This window comes from Myotis nattereri, assembly GCF_964212035.1.
Source record: "Myotis nattereri genome assembly, chromosome: 7".
NCBI classification, from domain to species: domain Eukaryota; kingdom Metazoa; phylum Chordata; class Mammalia; order Chiroptera; family Vespertilionidae; genus Myotis; species Myotis nattereri.
In genome coordinates, this window is record NC_138082.1 from 12,136,931 (window position 1) to 12,142,998 (window position 6,068).

A 6,068-nucleotide genomic window follows, 5' to 3' on the forward strand; every position below is an offset into this window, starting at 1 on the left:
AACATCAATCAGCTGCCTCCTGCACACTCCCCACTGGGGATGTGCCCGCAACCAAGGTACATGCCCTTGACCAGAATCGAACCTGGGACTTTTCAGTCTGCAGGCCAACGCTCTATCCACTGAGCCAAACTGGTTGGGGAACTAGCAGTGACTTTAAAAGATGAAGTTGATTTCTCTCCAATGTTCAAGATGTCCACAGCTGCCAGCCCAGGGGTTATCCAGCATTCCCCGGTGCTGGGGACTCAGGGGCTGTGCATCCTGTTGCTCTCTGCTGAGTGGCTGCCTTTCCCAAGGTCACCAAAGGGTCTAGGATGGATGCGGGGAAATGTTATCTTTATTTGGGGCAGAGGTCAGTTGAAAACCAGGAAATTTATAGATCTCTGTCCCAACCTTCACTAAGTATTAGTGATGGTATTTGCATGATTATTTGCACTGTATTGTGGTATTTTGTATATGTTTGCTTTTAATGGTATAATGATTCTACGTGTAAGAGTTAAATGGCTCCAGAAGCTCAAATTGAAGAGATTAAAGAGAACTATCCAGGAGATTTTTATAAAAATGGATTCCTGCCCTGACCAGTTTTGCTCAGTGGATAGAGCATTGGCCTGCGGACTGAGGGATCCCAGGTTCGATTCTGGTCAAGGACATGTACCTTGGTTGCGGGCACCTTCCCAGTAGGGGGTGTGCAGGAGGCAGCTGATCGATGTTTCTCTCTCAGCGATGTTTCTGACTCTCTATCCCTCTCCCTTCTTCTCTGTAAAAAATCAATAAAATATATTTTTAAAAAATGGATTCCTATTAGAATTTTACTTTCACCCCAGACACTGGGAAGTTTAAGGATAAAGACAGAAGTGTCACTCTGGCATCTGATTTCATATTCACAACAATGTGGAAAAAATGGATTATGGCATAAAATGATTATGAAACCATGGTTTGGTTGATGAACTAAAGATGATGTAGAAGAGAAATCAGGCAGCCATAAGGCTCTTAAATTTATGGGAATAGTACATTTATTTTAATAGCATAAAATGGAAATCAATTCCAATTTCAAATAAAGAATATATGTATTGGAATTAAATGCTCTTAAAATGTTTACGCTACATTTTGACTCTAAAAGGAAGGGAAAATATCGAGAAGAGTATGTGATATAAGAAGCACTATATTAAAACATAGGAATCCATCCTTCAGTGTAGATTTTTAAAATTGGCATCATACGAGTGAATAAGACACATGCATTATAATAAACTAGACATTACAAAACTGAGAAGTGAACAATAAAAATACATGGCTCTAAAGTTAACTGTTTAAAAATGGCAAAATATGGAAGATACACGTCCATATTCCCTTCTCCCAAGCCACGTTTAACGTTATCTGAAACTTTTCATTTACTCAGATGGACATGAAAACCTAAACACAAAACTGAACCTCTGAGAGCCATAGCCTCCAGAGACAGAGCAGGACAATAAACTTTGTCCCTTTTTGACTTTGTAACCTTTATTCATTAGTAATTATTAGTCTGTTTGAGCATTTCTTATCAGTCTTCTCTTCTGCATGATCTAAATACAACAAGAATGATGGTAGGAAACCGCTCCCTTCTGTACAGTCACCATCCCTCCTACACACGCACCTGGCAGGGTATTCACAGGCCAGTCAGGGAGCACAAGCAACACAGGGAGACATCCGCAAGATTAAAAAGTGCCATCAGCCCCTGCAGCATGCTCCCCACTGTGCTGCTCCACGCCCAGGCGCTTTTAAACCTAGATCTCCTAGGGGTTTCTTGTGCAAAACTAACTTTTCTTCCTTGCATCCCATCAGAAATAGGATGTAGTGTTTGAGAGGCAGAGACCCCAGCTACTTCCTCGATTTCAATAATTTTAAGCTCACCGCTTCGGCTGTGGCTCTTTCTCTATGGTGCTGGCAATAACCAGGCTTTAGTAACACCATTCCTCTCCTTTCTCCTTCAGTCCTAGGAATGGAAGCTCACCCTTCTATTAGTCCCTAGTACCTCGCCATCCCTAGTGGGTCCCATAAACTGCCTACACAGGTGAATGGTCTCCTCGCTAAATTGTCTCTGTGATCATATTTTCGAATGCTTCCTGTATCCTGCGGGGACGGTGACTGATATAGGCGTTTAATAAAAAATGGGTACATTCTATGTTTTTGGATGGAAGGTTAAACAAAGAATATAGGTAAAGATTGGAACAGGGGCTGAGATGTAAGAGCTCAATAAACATCAGCTATTATCATCTTGTTCTCCATCCATCTCTGAAATCTTAGCTTTCTGACTTGCTTCCCACCTCAACCTGGAAATCAACCTTCAGCTCCCCTCTATCTCATGCCTACCTCCACTCCAAACCCCTCCCCGGCCCATGGTTTAAAACCCCAGTGTTCCAGATTATCCAGTAGGGAGATTGAACAAGATCAAACTTTTCTGAAAATAAACATATTCACACTGTTAAATAAAATCAATCAAAAAAATTACCCACAGAATTAGAAATACATTGAGTGACCACATCATTAACTCTCACTCATGAATTATAGCTTTAGCATATGCATGCAACAGAGTAATTTGTGGAGCAATAGATGAAAAACTAATTGTAAACCTCTTAACAAGAGCTTCAACCTCAGTAAATCATAAAGGGAGGAACAGACTGGGATAATAACACAGACTAGTAATGGTAAAAGCCATAAATTTCAGTTTGTCAGATTAATTGAAGAGACTCATAAAATACCAATAAAGTCCAGTTTTAGAAATAGTTATTAGATGTTTGAGGCTTTTCAGAAATGAATAAAAAAATATAAAACTAATTTTGACAGGGTGTAAAATCTGACATAAAAATAGTGAAGAAGTTTGGAATGCTAGAGATATAGAACAAAAATAACTTTAAAAAAAGCAATGAATGAATGTTTCAGTGAGATTATTTTCAAATATAAATTGCATGATTTTAGAGATAACTTTCATAGGGACCGTTTGGAACTGTGCCAGGCTAGGCTTGGTCAATAAAACAGAGATATCTCAAGCTGGGGAAGGAAGGGCTGGGCGCCTGCAACTGAAGGACTCCAGATAGTCACAAACCACTTCCCTGAACTCCCAGAAGAGTCTAGAAGCCATGAGCATCTAGGCAAAGTGGAACCATTGACTGCAATGCAGGACCTCAAAGAGGTCTACAAAAAGCCACATAGGAGAAACTGCCATGTCTAATTTTCACTGACAAACTCTAACCCAGAACCACCCTGGGGAGGCGGTCCCGGGTAGTGTAGTTCCCAAATTCCAGAGTGAGTGGTGATGAGCCAACAGCAGACATCACCAGAAGCACCACTAAATACTATCCTAGGTACTTTAGAACACTTTTATTAAATTCTAACAAGAATGATATGCAGTAAGTATATTTATTCCCATTTCACAGATAAGTAAACAGGAAATCAGAGACATGTAGGAACTTGTACATGGTCATACCAAGAAACAAGATTCACATATTCACACATAATATCCCCCTTCCATATATAAGTTATGAAAGATCATGCTCCTTTTATTTTAAGAATTTACCTACCATCAACATAGGAGCTAACATTTTTTTACCGTATAAAGTACATGATAATGGTAACATGGGTTAAGTTGAACATGTTTGGCAAATGAATGTCAATAATTTACCAAGTTCTCTTTTTTTCACATTAGCACCAACTGTGATTTCTACCCTGTGGTGCCTCAGAGTGCAAAATAAAATCATGCTCCCCTGAGTTGACTTAGTACTGAGTCCCACTGAAATAATGTCATGCTTTTCAGTAGCTGTAAGGTGATTTGGCTCTTCCAATGGGGAAGAGTAGTGAATAAAATTAGACAAACAGAAGTCAACCTTCAGGAAGTCCAAGGCTGGGAACGGGGGTGCGTGCTCTTAATCAGAGCCAGGTTTTGAATCCACCGGCTCACCACAGGCCCAAGCTGAGCCCACTTAGGAACGGATTCAAACTCTGGGAATTGCCTCAGAATTTAACCATTCTTCCAGGACCAGAATTGTTTCAAATAGTATGAACCTCCACAAACAGCTGCAACCCAGACATTCATTCTTAATTTGTGTATTTTCTGTATGAAGGAGATGTGGGAGAGAAAAAAAAATGCCGATTTCTCCTTATATACACATAGATATGAGAGTGGAAATAAAAAAAAAGCTAAATATAGATGACAAGCTGGCAGAAAAAATGTGTTACTACAAAGAAAAAATGAGAGGTTGAGAGATGGAGGGTCAAGGAGACAGCAAAAGGCAATTTAATGGAAAGAAGGAGTACTAAATACTAAGTAAGAGGGGTGAAGAGTGTATGAGTCATGTTTAGAGAAGAATCTCAGAAAGGACACACTTGAAAATGATGTGAAGGTCTAGTTTAGGGATGAGTATATAGGTGTCAGGGGCCAAGTTAAGTTGAAGGCTACTAACAATGAAAAGTTTCAGGAATGGTATGTGTGGCCAGTGAATGTTGATGGTGAAGTAACTGAATTCTATCGTTAACCATGCATTCTGAATAGACAACCTTACCTCCAACCTCACACACACACACACACACACACACACACACACACACACACGGAAGCAATCACCTAAGAACTTCCTTAAAAATCCTCCCCTTTGATATTCAGACTTTCCCCCCATCACTTCATCTGTCTTTGCCTGTCCATTGTTTACTTAATCCAACCTTCACTCAACTTCTCTTAAGAACTTGCTGCATAAATAGCACTCCAAACATGGTGAAGGTCCAAATGCAGATACCAAGCGTTGGAGAATGAGATTGAGGAACAAGGGAAATAAAAGCAGGGTGCAGCGCTTCAAGAGTGGCTCTGGGTGCTGAGTAGCTACACCCAGCACTGCTGCCCAGAACTGACTGATGTGTGTTCTGTGCTTTCTGCTCTATGGAGGACTGGCTTTATTTACAGACTAGGGCCAGGGTGGATTTTTCTCTGTCTCGCTACTTAGAGCAGCCTACCAGTCAGTATGCTAGTTAGAAACTGGATTCCTTTGTTCAAAAACCTCAGTGAGAATGTTCTTTGTGCTAGACAATGTGCCAGGTCCTTGGGAATAGAAAATGAAATTATACATGTGCTTGCCTCCCCTCTAGTCCCTCCTCCATAATCAACATTTCTTCCTATTTCTTTCTCTGGCCTGCTGCCACATTATTTATATCTCTACGGTTGTAGAGTTTATCACAGTCATTCTACATGACTATAGCAAGCAAAGTTAAATGTTAGACTTGCTCGCCTCAAGAGCCAAAGGCTTGGGGAGATGGATACTCTTATTTACTGTTGGCGGACCATAATTTGGCAATATGCATAAAGAACCCTGAAATAGTCCTAACTGGTTTGGCTCAGTGGATAGATCATCGGCCTGCGGACTGAAGGGTCCCAGGTTCGATTCCGGTCAAGGGCATGTACCTTGGTTGTGGGCACATCCCCAGTAGGGGGTGTGCAGGAGGCAGTTGATTGATGTTTTTCTCTCATCAATGTTTCTAACTCTCTATCCCTCGCCCTTCCTCTCTGTAAAAATTTAATAAAATATATTTAAAAAAGAACCCTGAAATGTTTATGAATTTTTACTCAGTAATCCCACTCCTAAGACTTTCTTCTATGAAAGTAATCAGATTGACATACGAGAGTTGTCATTTCAGTATCCTATCTAATAAAAGAGAAACATGGTAATTAGCCATACATCCCCTACCCTTCCCATTGGCTAATCAGGGTGATATGCAAATTAACTGCCAGCCAAGATGGCGGCAGGCAGCCAGGCAGCTTGAAGCGAACAGGAGGCTTGCTTGTTTCAGTGACGGACGACTCCAACATTCCCCGCCTGCCTTGCTGGCCTCTGAGCTTGCAGTTTGAAACATTGTTACAAATATAGAAGCTAAACAAAACCCCAGAAACCTGCTTTCAGCCAGCCGGGATCTCAGAGCTGCAGTTGATACAGTGTTTCGATTATAGAACCCAAACAAACCAGATACCTGCTTTCAGCAGTGGAGGCCTCAGAGCTGGAGCTAAGCCTCAGAGCTAAAGCTGGCCCAGAATAAAAAAGAAAAAAAGGAGCAGT